Below are 13,119 nucleotides of genomic sequence, written 5' to 3' on the forward strand. Positions count from 1 at the left end.
GAAAATCCAGGGTAATCAAAAATGATCACTGCTTACACCACCTCCAATATGACTCCAGCACACCATGATTCATTGGCAACAGACCTCTCTCATCTTTGTCTAAAGTAGATTGTAAGCTACTTGAGGCAGGTGTGACACTGCACCCCATATTCTTCATAGTGATATTATTATTATATGATTATAGCATAATCATGGTGTATTTTATGCAAGATAAATCACGTGAGGTATCATTGAAAAGGTTATGATTTGCTGAATATGATTATCCTACTTGTATGCATGTTTCATTTTTGTATCTGAAGTTATAAATACTTACTATGTATCTGTATTTCAAATGTAGTTACATCTAGGTAATGCCCACTAGACAAGATGCCTTCAGTCTAAATAGGGGTGGGAAAGGGCTTATTCACGATAAAGGGCATTAGGAAAAACAATAGGCCTTAGGAGAAGCTTATCCCAGTGGTAAGCCTTCCTCAGAACCTCCTGTAAGTAATGGCTGCTATGACTCTACAAGGACATGTGACCACATGATTCTGGACTCCATCTTAGGATGTCAGTATTTTTCCACAAACTGGTCTGGGAACCAAGCTTTGAAACAAAGGGTTCCCACCATATGCTAAAGCTATATAAGGCAGGGGAGTGACATCATTTGGGGTTCTTCACTCCCCACACAAGAAGACTCCTGGAAACACCTGAGGAACAAAGACTGAACTGGGGGAAGTGCTGGACCCAGGGTAAAGGGATTTCTAGTCTGTGCATGAAAGACCTGGGGATTCCAAGCTGTAAAACAAGTGTAGCTTGTGCCTTAAGAATCTACAAGTCCACCTGTACCATCAGTTAGGGTGAGAATCTGCTATTCATATCCAATCTATCTAGTATATTAAGCTTAGTTTGTGTTTTTTGTTTATTTGCTAGGTAATCTACTTTGATCTGTTTGCTATCACTTATGATCACTTAAAATCTATCTTTGGTAGTTAATAAACTTTTTTTGTTTCAATCTAAACCAGTGAGCTTTGACTGGAGTGCTTGGGGAAAATCTCTGATTGGTTATCGCAAGTGTGCATTGTCCTCTTCATATTGAGGGAGAGGCGGACCGAGTATTAAACCCATATACTGGCCAGATTTTACTAGGGCAGTATGGTACTGCTCTGGGGTCCTAGGCTGGGAAGCTTATGGTTAGAGAGCATGTGTGTAACTGCAGCTGGGTGTGTCCCTACCTGTGTGAATGCTGGTGAAAGTGTAGGCTGGAGGGCTTTGCAGCTTGTCACAGCAGTACAGTGTGAAAGGGAGCCCAGGCTGGGAGGAACCTGTCACAGCAGGGACCTCGCCTTCTTATTTGGTACTGTTGGCACTTATTGAATAATGAATCATGTCACGTCAATGGCCATTAAAGGGCTACAAGCCTAATGAAAAGGTTGCAAGCCATGAGCCTAGTTTAAAGTGAGGTTCGAAAGACCAAAGAGCTTGCAATCCACAGCACTGGACATCTCTTGTATTTGTATTTCCCATGAGCTTTATTGATATTGTTCATAATTTCCCTGCCTTCCGTGGTATTTTTCAGAGGACATGAACTGACCTTTTGTTATTTTTATGGTTACTACTTCTTCTCCAATATATATTTCCCCAGACGGATGTTCCTGCATTCTGTTGACCACTTCCTATTCTGTTGACCACTGTTAACCATTTCCTATTCTTCATTGAGAGCTCAGTCCTGAACATTCTGGCCCTGATCCAGCACTCAGGTAAGCACATGCTTTGAGTTAAGCACATGAATGGTCCCATTGAAGACAATAGGACTACTCACAGATTTAGGTGCTTTGCTGGGCCAGGGCTTGAGTGCGCAGCACTTTGCACAATCAAACCCCGATTATCTAAGAGGTTTCTCCTACAAGCAGTACAGTCAGTACCCTGTCTGTAGACCAGCCTCCAAGTGAACACCTAATTGATCTACCAGTCTTGAGACTCTTCTAAAACCCATCCTTCCCTGCCTCATTGCTGAGTCCACCCTCAACAAAGATTTATGAGAGCCTGAGCCGTGGATGAGACTGCAAAAGAAACAGCTTGGATGACACTGCAAAAGAAACAACAAGCTTGATTAAGACAATACAATACTCTCCCTTCATATTTGTACCTTATTCCGTACTGCACTAGATCATTTCTAGCATGTGAGTGTGGCATCCAGGTACATAGGAGCAATTCAAAAGTAAAACCTAAAAGAGCAGTGGGGAAATGTGCCAGCCTGACGATGGGGTTTCATTTAATAAGTATAGATATGAGTGTGGAAATCAAATCTGAAACAGTGACATCCAGCATTGTCTGCGTTCTTGGAGCAGCACTAAACTAGCAGAAAGAAAAGAACTGAGACACTGGCCCAGACATGCTCCAGCTGGCTGCAACTATATCTTCCCTCCTCCATGAAATGTAACCACTCAGCTTGTTTTCATTTCATTATTGGAGGGTATTTTTGCAACCTGCCAAAGGGGGGGGGGGGAGAGGAAAAACATTCTTTAAAACTCTTTGGTATTTTTTTTAAATAAACCTGTGGTTATTCATGTAACTTGTACTCCTTTTGCATTGAGCAACATACAATTAAATAGCCATCTACAACAGCCACAGAATCAGCTGCAGCTGCCTCCAGGTAGTTGTACATTTTACACTCTTTTTTGCCAAACTTTTCAATTCTCTTCTATGAATTCCCATTTGCATGTGGGAGAACAGCCCCTCTTTACTATCATTATATTTTGGCACCTGCTAGTCAGGAAACAACTGGCTAGCAATGTAAATCGGGCATTTAATGAATTCATCTAAGGCCTGATCCTGTGTGAAGGGGCTGGTTTTCATCAGTGGAGACACCTGGTGATGGGAGAGGACAATGGAAGAAATTGGAGTCTCAAAGCAACTGCATATCACGTTAAAACAGGGTGGACAATTTTTTTTTAAAAATCAAGGTTTTTTTTATTTAAATTGGATGTTTTTATTTTGTCATTTAAATTATAATAAGCTTTTCTCTTTAAAAAATAAATCTGTTTAAAATTAAATCTGAATGTAATGCAATACATACAAAATATGTTAAGGCCTAAATTTATTATAATCTCTTAAAACAGTTAAATAAAAAATAAATAAGCTGAATCCATGAGCCTCAATCTAAAGCTTTGAGTTAAAGGCTGCTTTTCTATATGAAGAAAGAACCAGGGGAAAAACATTTAACTTTTGAGGTCAAGCATTATAAATATGGCACAATAAGTCATGTACTTTATTGAGGGTTTGTTTTGTTTAATAAAAATGAATTTTATATGCTGTTTGTGTGTGTTTAATTAAATTCCAGTGACTATCCTAATGCAGCTTGACACAAATCATAAGCAAAAAGTTAATTATCTAGAAAATAAGCAATATATCATTCAATGTTTTCTAATATTCTAAAAATGTACAATTAATTAATAAGAATCTAAAAATATTAAGCTATATAATTACTTGTATAAATGTATGTAGTTATAGCACACTCTCCTAGGTGGCAAAAATCTGTACCAAATGTAGTGTAAAGGTTCTATTTAGTTGTAAATCAATATGTTTCAATGGTTATATCAACCAACAAAATCAAATGGACCATCACCTGGCCATTCTTTGGCAGGAAGAAAGGTGTGAGCGAGAAATTTACATCTTGACGAAGAAACAGCTGGAGGTTCCCATCCCCACAAACTTTCTGTCTCCTGAACCCCAACTGGAGATGAAGAAAAAATATCAGAATGGGGGACAGACCTCCCAAGTTCTCTCTCCCTCCACCTTTACTCACAACATTGACAACAGTAGAAGAACAAAGGAAACAGCGTTGGACTAGGGGAGGGATTGTGACTGAAAGATTCAGCCCATAGGACTGCTAGAATATGTGATGAGAGAGATGTTTGCTTTGAATTCACTTAGCTTGTTAAGTTAGTGTTTTACTTTTCATTTACTTGTAACCAAAAATTATGACTTTTATGCCTCAATACTTGTAGTCACTTAAAATCTATCTTTCTGCATTTAATAAACTCGTTTTATTGTTTTATCTAAACAGTGTGCTTGGACTGAAGTGTTTGGGAAACTCCATTTGAGATAACAGGATTTGTGCATATTATTTTCTATTAATATAATGATGGACTTAAATGAGCTTTTATTGTCCAGGAGAGGACTGGGCAGTACAAGATGCACATTTCTGAGAGAAAGTCTGGAACTGGGAGCTTGCTGGTTTTGCCCTGCAGTGTAATTCAAGAATCGTTGACCATAACACTCATACCACATAGCTGGGAGTGATTTACATGCTGGAGGCTGTGTGTGAGCAGACCAGAAGCAGTTGCTGTCATAGCAAAGCAGTGTAAAAGGCCCCCCAGGTTGGAGAATTGAGGGGACACTGCTGTTCAGCAATCCAGATTGTACCCTGGATAATGCCACAGTGAGTCCTCCAGGATGCCTAGAGAGGCTGATGTGGAAGCAGCCAATCAGAGAGAGGCTGCAGGGAGCAGCCAATCAGAGCCCAGCAGCCACATATAAAAGGAGCTCCTGGAGCGTGCAGTTGCTGGCTGGAGCAAGGAAGGTAAGCAAGAAAAACTTCAGCCCTGAGATAAGGGTGAAGGCACTGGGGCCACAGGAAAGTGGTCCAGGGAAATGCAGAAAGTACTAATAGGATGCAGCAGGTGGCTGCTACTTATAGGTTCTCTGGGTCTGGACCCAGAGTAGTGGATGGGTCTGGGTCACCTCCCCTTCCCCCAGCAACTAGGGAAGTGGCCCATAGCCACAGGGCTGAAGTCCCAGAGACAGGGTCAACATTTGTGGGACTTTTGATACCACTCCGGAAGTGGTATCAACTATAAAGAGTGCCCAGCTGGAGAGCTGGGACAACAGACGAAAAGCTCCCAGGGAGGAAGCCCTGGGGGCACTGCTCCATACCATAGCAGGGACAATTTGAGAGACAGTTTAAGCCAGGATACTGTGAGAGGCTCTGTTGGACTGATAAAGGACTGAGCCCAGGGAGGGCTGCAGGAAGAGACCAACTGAGGGTACTGTGAGAGGCTCCTGTTGGACTTGCACCCCGGAAGGGGTTTGTTTTGTTTGTGAACATGGACTGTGTGTGACTCAGCTGGAGGGCTGAGTCACTGAAATTCTCCTAAGTTTAACTGCCAGCAGGGGTCACTGCAAGCAGCACAATGCAGAGGGGGTGCAGGTGCAGACACACCTGGCCAACAGGTGCACTCACGTGAGGTGAGTGGCCCTGTCACAAAGTTGTTGTTTTTTTAAATGTGCCTTCTGGTTTTGGAGCCTTTTAGGTTACACTTGGGTCACATTTTCATGCTTTAATTACCAAACCTGAGGGCTAGATTTTTTTTCTTTTCAAAAGAAGTTGAGTCTCCTGTAATAACCTGACTCAAGGAGCTGAAGCTTCAAGTAAAATATCACGTCATGATCCTAGCTGTAAAATCAAAAGAGTTGGCAAGACTGCTGCGGTTTTATAAAATCAGGGGAGAATCCAACAGCCTGCCATTGTGCTGTGGGGATACAAAGGGATTTTGTGCAAAAGGCTCTTTGGTAATATTGTTAATCAACTCTGGATTTACCTGTACTATAATGGGTATGTGTCGAAAGTATCAGATGCCTTGTCTTTGTGCTGTGCATTGGGTGATGGAGTGTGATTGCATGGATCTGTTAATCTGACATACTTAAACGTAGCCACAACTCTTTATATTTCATTTGATAAATTGCTAAAAGTGTTTGAAATAGTAAATTTCATTTTATTTATCTACCTTCTAGGGACAAAAGCATATATGGTAAACCAGAATCTTTGCTAATCTTGAAACATTTCTGTACACTTATTGGAATGCTATTGTCATAATATTAGTCATTGGTAAAGCATGTTTTGATTAACGTGGGGGTACACAGTTAACTTGTTCTCCTTCAAAATGTTGTTTTTAATCAGGTAAATAATTGGTTGTACAGTTCTAGATTTGAAAGTTTTAAGCATTAACCAAGATTATCAAGTGTTTGTACAATAACTGACAGCTACATCTGGAGTAATATTGTCTAGTAAGTAGCAATTACTTACCCTTGCATGAGTTTTATGCTGCTTAGTCTACTTTCGCTTCAGCATAAACCACAGGAGCCCTCACTTCTGTTAAGCGATGCCGACAGTGTAAAGTTGGTCAGTTCAAAGAGAAAAGGTCTCTTATGGCTTCCACTCAAATACTTTCACAAGCCACAGCAATGGCATTTGTCTGTAACTTGGAAGAGAAGGCAGCCAGACGCTTCTGAGACTGTAGTGCTACCACATAGGCATTCTGTAGAAGATGAAGGAACGTATCAGTGTGACTGCACCCTATCCACGTAGGTGCAAAGCTGGGATGTCAGGGTGTTTTGGGGAGCCTGAATGCATTTTAGAGCTGGCTGAATAATGGGAAAATGGGGGGGAAATATTTTGAAGTTGTTTCCATTTCTCAGCATTCAGCTGGACCCATTTTTGTCAAATTTTTTAATCAAAAGAATTTTTAAATACTTTTCAATCTGTTTTCCTACTGAAAACTGGTTTTCAATAAAGGGGGGAAAAGATAACTATTTAAAGAATGATTTTGATATAAAGTTCCACAATTCCAGAGAAACACTTAAGAATCTGCTTAAAGTTAAGCTCATGAGTAGTCCCATTAACGTTAATGAGACTGTTCACATGCTTAACTTTCAGCACTTAAGTGTTTTGCTGGATGGGGCTACGGTACTCAGCTCCTTACCAGATGAACCCCAGCTGTTACCAGGATTAGCCAGCTCGGGATACATAAATCCCAGCAGCCAGCGTAACCTACACACAGATCACGGTAAGTATAAATTCTAGATTACTTCATGAGGATCATCAGTTTCTGTGCTCCAACACAGCTAAAGCACAGTGGGATCCATGGTGCTGATCCAAAGGCCAATGACGTCAATAGGAGTCTTTGTAATTGGTCTGTGGATCAGGTCCCATGTGAACAGAAGCTGCTTTAATCCTGGGCAGAGGTGACCAGTTAGGGACAACAAAGCCTTATGTTAGCGTTAAGTTATCAATGTATATTGCATCCTGCTGTGCAGTGGCCTCCAGTACACATAGAGAAAGCCATTAATGGGATGGTTGCCTCAGAGAGGTATAGTACCACATGTATTGTTAAGCATCCATTGAAACTAGGGTGACCATAGTTCCCAAAGGGAAGATGGGACATCACATGGAGCTAGCCCGAACCCTTCCCCCCCCGACTTGGTGTGGGGCTGTCCCAAGTCCAGGGGTGCTGAGAGCCACTGAACCAAACAGTAAATACTGTATATAATGGAAACCACTTCAAGCCAGGGGGTGCGGCAGCACCCAGTGCCCGCAGTTCCAACACCTATGCCTGAGCTGCTCACCCGAGCCCCCCTCCCTGCACAGGGCTGGCCTGAGACGCTTGCCTGAGCCCTGCCCCCACCTCTTCGGGTGGGTCTAGTGTCATTGCTCACCCAAGCCCAGTCTGCCCCTCGCGCAAGTCTGGGGCTGGCGTTGCTGCTCGCTCAAGCCCTGCCTCTCCCCCTCTGCAGGGCTGGCATCGCTGCTCACCTCCCTCCCACCCCTGCACATTCCTGCACACCCCACTTTTGCCAAAAAAAGTCAGGATGACCCAGACAGGGCTCAAAAAAGGGATTGTCCCAGCCAAAACGGGATGTATGGTCACCCTAATTGAAACCTCCAAACACAATGCCACATTAGCACCCGCTTATGGAGATATTCACTTCAGGGAGCGCTCTGCATTACAGCGCAAATAATGAATATCAAGTATCCTCTTCAGAGCCCCTGCCAAGGGAAAAAGCAATTCTGAAATCAAATCATTGGTAGTAACAGCCATTTGGCTTCAGCTATAAAAACTATATTCCATCAGTTGTCAAGGCACCTAGAATGCTAGGCGCTAACCCACAACACCTGAGTGAACAGAGATTTGCCATGTGCTTCCGGTTTCTTTGGATGGGAGCTGAGTGGATGTAAAAGCTTCCATCCTGCTCCCCACCCCCAGTTTCATCCCATCGAAAGCCTTCTCAGCAATCCTCAAGAAAAAGGCAGTTGAGGTATCTCTCTTAAGCAATCTGAGCATATATTGATCTATTGCAAGAGATTTGGCTACAGGCGACAGCTGATTTATTGAGATTGGGAATAGTTTGTATGCCAGCCAAGGTGAAGGAATAAGGGGGTGGGGGGGAGCGTGGAAAGGTAGGGGCAAGAGACCTACCTAAAACAGTTTTGATCTAGAGAGAAAATAAAAGCCCTGATTCGGCAAGGTACTTAAATATGTGCCTAACTTTAAGCAGACATGTATCCCACTGAACCTAATACAGCTTTACACAAGGACGGAGTGTGGTTTGGTGTTCTTGCATGAAACAATAAGGATTCATTAGGACCTGAGTGGATCTGAATTACAGCTATGCAATAAACTTGTATTTTTCATCACTGGGCTGTTTCCCCTCCTCCTCCAGCTGTCAACCACATGTTAGAAGTACAGTTTAAGTTAAATATGCGGGTCAGCCCTTTTAAAGATCATAGACGGTTAAGGATGAAGATCAAAGCTTCCAGTGTTTTGAAGTGACAGACCGTGTCTGCTGCCTGCTCATACCCGCTCACCTCTCCCATTCATGTTAGTATCCACTGAGAGTAAAATTGTACTTTGATAACACTGAGAACCACAGTCTACTTTGCAAAATTATTCTCATGCCCAGCAAAACACCTTCATTTACAAATCTATAGTTTCAAAGTTTTATTTCCTTTTCTTCTTTAATTATTTTTAAGTACCCTTTATGACGTGCATCTCCTTTTTGTGAAAGCACTAATGTTATTTTCAGTGCATTTTTTGCTAATTGCATTCTTGAAATAATCAGATTCACCTGCTAAAATTTGAAGATATTTTGAGAGTTTTTCATCCAGTTTTAGCAACTATTTGTGAGGCATTCCAAAAAATAAAACCAATATACAAACACAGGCCTCTATCCTGAAAACCTTGGCTCCATGTAGGTCCAGGTGTCCATCTGCAGAGGGCAGTTTGCTGGATGGAGACCTGATACTGCAGTCTTCACTCAGACAAAACTCCCTCTGAAATCAATGCACCATTGCTGTCACCAGTTCTGCTCCCTCAGGAGTAGCAATGGTGAAAGCATTAGTGTAAACCATGCCATCGAGACCTATTCTGACTAGGATAGTTTAAACCCTGGCAGTTTGTCTACACCAGGACCATCATTGCTACCATCGGTAGAGCTGCACCAATAATAGCAACAATGGGAAATGTTTTGAAAGAAGTCTAGTGTAGGCATAGCCTATGTACCTTAAGCCTGTCCTCTAGGCACAAGGGGCTTATTCTGTTCCCATGATCATTTATTTATTTGCCTCTCTGCTGAGAGTGGCAACAAGAGTGACAATTAGAATCAATTGCAATGGGGGGCTATGATTGTAATGCGAGGAGTTATAAATGAGGACCTGAACTAAGCCCACCAATTCCTCTCTCACAGATGGAGGGTTTTAATTCTGATAATACATCCCATAAACAAATGTAGCCAAGTCATCTTTATACTGAAAAAATGTGAAGGAAGCTGTGGTTTCCAAAGTATACAGGGCTTACAAATTTTATGGAAGACTTGAAAACGTGGAGTCTACAAACTACCAATTAAGTAAGGGGCATATTTTCTCGTACATACAAATATAATTACACTTCTTTGTGCAAAGAAAGGTTATTCAAGTTCACATTCCCCAAACATTTTTAAAAACATCCATCATCCTCTTGATCTTCTTGCCTAGACATTTCCACTTTACTGATCTCCCCGCTGAAATTTCTGGTTTCACAGCAACCTCTTCTCAAGTTACCATTCAAGTGCAATCATTTATGTTTGACCTACATTAGCAAATGCTGGACATTAATCCTACCAGGCAGGTACTAATAACACTGAAGAAAACAACATCATTAAAGTTTCCTGTCAACCTTTCCCTCTTCAGGACACCTGCTAATGATTTATTATTGACAAACTACTTCCTGCTTTGTTTTAACATGAGACTTTACTACAAATGCTAGTCGGTAGTAAGTCACCTCACCTCCTCTCATCTTTTGCCTGCAAGGCAATTTAGTTTAAAGTCAAACCACATGAAACGAGCCAGTGTTTGTCTGCATTTACAACTGGACAAAAATTGCCATCTGATATAACAAAAAGGCAATTTTTGTAGCTGGCACTGATAGGCAGCGGGTATAATAGGCCAGGGCAGGCTAAGCCTCCCCTGGTGCAGCTGCGTCCGCCGGTTGCAGGGTTTGAATGGAAAGTTTTTGCTTATTATTAGGGCTGTCGATTAATCACAGTTAACTCATGCGATTAACTAAAAAAAAAATGAATCGCACTGTTAAACAATAGAATACCAATTGAAATGTATTAAATATTTTTGAATGTTTTTCTACATTTTCAAACATATTGATTTCTACTACAACACAGAATATAAAGTGAGCACAGCTCAGTTTATATTATTTTTATTACAAATATTTGCACTGTAAAAATGATCAACAAAAGAAACAGTATTTTTCAATTCACCTCATACAAGTACTGAAGTGCAAAATCTTTATCATGAAAGTGTAACTTACAAATGTAGATTTTTTTTTGTTACATAACTTCACTCAAAAACAAAACAATGTAAAACTTTAGAGCCTACAAGTCCACTCAGTCCTAGTTCTTGTTCAGCCAATCGTTAAGACAAACAAGTTTGTTTACATTTACGGGAGATACTGCTGCCTGCTTCCTATTTACAGTGTCACCTGAAAGTGAGAACAGGTGTTCGCATGGCACTTTGGTAGCTGGCGTTGCAAGGTATTTATGTGCCAGAGATGCTAAACATTCATATGTCCCTTCATACTTTGGCCACCATTCCAGAGAGCATGCTTCCATGCTGATGATGCTCATTTTAAAAAAAAAAATGCGTTAATTAAATTTGTGACTGAACTCCTTGGGGGAGAATTGTATGTCTCATGTTCTGTTTTACCCACATTCTGCCATATATTTCATGTTATAGCAGTCTCAGATGATGACCCAGAAAGTGTTCGTTTTAAGAACACTTTCACAGCAGATTTGACAAAACACAAAGACGGTACCAAAGTGGGATTTCTAAAAATAGCAACAGCACTCGACCCAAGATTTAAGAATCTGAAGTGCCATCCAAAATCTAAGAGGGACGAGGTGTGGAGCATGCTTTCAGAAGTCTTCAAAGAGCAATACTCCGATGTGGAAACTACAGAATCCAAACCACCAAAAAAGAAACTCAACCTTCTGCTGGTGGCATCAGACTCAAATGATGAAAATGAACATGTGTTGGTCCGCTCTTCTTTGGATCGTTATTGAGCAGAACCCATCATCAGCATGGACAGATATATTTTGGAACAGGGGTTGAAGCATGAAGGGCATATGAATCTTTAGCACATCTGGCACGTAAAATCTTGGGATGCCAGCTACAACAGTGCCATGCAAATGCCTGTTCTCACTTTCAGGTGACATTGTAAACAAGACGTGGGCACCATTATCTCCTGCAAATTGTAAACAAACTTGTTTGTCTGAGTGATTGGCTGAAGTAGGACTGAGTGGACTTGTAGGTTCTAAAGCTTCACATTGTTTTATTTTTGAATGCAGTTATTTTTTTTTTATATAATTCTACATTTGTAAGTTGCACATTCACGACAAAGAGATTGCACTACAGTACTTGTATGAGGTGAATTGAAAAATACTATTTGTTTTTTTACAGTGCAAATATTTGTAATAAATATACAGTGAGCACTCTACACTTTGTATTCTGTGTTGGAACTGAAATCAATATATTTGAAAATGTAGAAAACATCCAAAAATATTTAAATAAATAATATTCTATTATTAACTGCATGATTAATCACTATTAATTTTTTTAAACGCTTGACAGCCCTACTTATTATTATGCCCCGTGCATGTTCCAGGCTGGCTGAGGAGGTGCTATGTGTTACTCAGCTTTCTGGGTTCATCTATAATCTCCCTGGGGCAGCTAAGTAACACATACCGCCTCTTCAGCTGCCCCGGAATCTGCATGGCACACATAAAAAGCTCAGGTTCTTCCGGAAGAGAGAAGATTTTCCCGCACGGCAGCTTGGGATAGGGTTGCCAGGTATCTGATTTTCAACCGGCACGTCCAGTTGAAAAGGGACCCTAACGGCTCTGGCCAACACTGCTGACCGGGCTGTTAAAAGTCCGGTTGGCAGGGTGGACAGGCTCCCTACCTGGCTCCGTGCAGCTCCCCAGAAGCAGCAACATGTTCCTTGGCTCCTAGGTGAAGGTGCTATGCAGGGGGCTCCACGCACTGCCCCTGCCCCAAGCGCCGGCTCCGCAGCTCCAATTGATTAGGAACCATGGGCAATGGGAGCTGAGGGGGTGGCCTCAGTGGGCAGAGGCAGCACACAGAGCCTCCTGGCTACGCCTACGCTGAGGAACATGTTGCATCTTTTGGGGAGTTCCCCAGGTAAGTGCAGCTCAGACCCCACACCTCCTCCCACACCCAAACTCCCTCCCAGAGCCTGCACCCTCTCCCATACCCCAACTCCCTGCCCCAGCCCTGACCCCCCTCCCATATCCAAACTCCCTCCTCAAGCCCGCACCCCCCTACAGCCCCCTCCTGCACCCTGAACTCCTCATTTCTGGCCCCACCCTGGAGCTCACACCCCCAGCCAGAGCCCTCCCACCTCCTGAACCTCCAACCCCTGTCCCAGCCCGGTGAAAATGAGTGAGTGACGGTGGGGGAGAGCAAGGGCTAGAGGGAGGAGGGATGGAGTGAGCGGGAACAGGGCCTCAGAAGGGGCAGGGCAGGGCAAGGGTATTCAGTTTTGTGCTATTAGAAAGTTGGCAATCCTAGCTTGGGGTCTCAGGAGGAGAGGCCTGGCGTGTCTGCGGTGGAGGGGGGGCCGCCGACCGGCCTGGGGCTCCTCTGATCGTGGTAGGGTGGCAGCTCAGGGCTCCAGCTGCCGGGAGGGGGGCCTCAGGCAGAAGGGTTGGGGCTGGGGGGCTAGCCTCCCAGAAGGGGGGCCCCCACCCGCCGCCCATGTTTTCCACTCTAACAAGCAAGACTTAATAAGCCAG

Source organism: Terrapene carolina, unplaced genomic scaffold (genome assembly GCF_002925995.2).
Source record: "Terrapene carolina triunguis isolate 2854851 unplaced genomic scaffold, T_m_triunguis-2.0 Scaffold88, whole genome shotgun sequence".
Classification (NCBI taxonomy): Eukaryota; Metazoa; Chordata; order Testudines; family Emydidae; genus Terrapene; species Terrapene triunguis.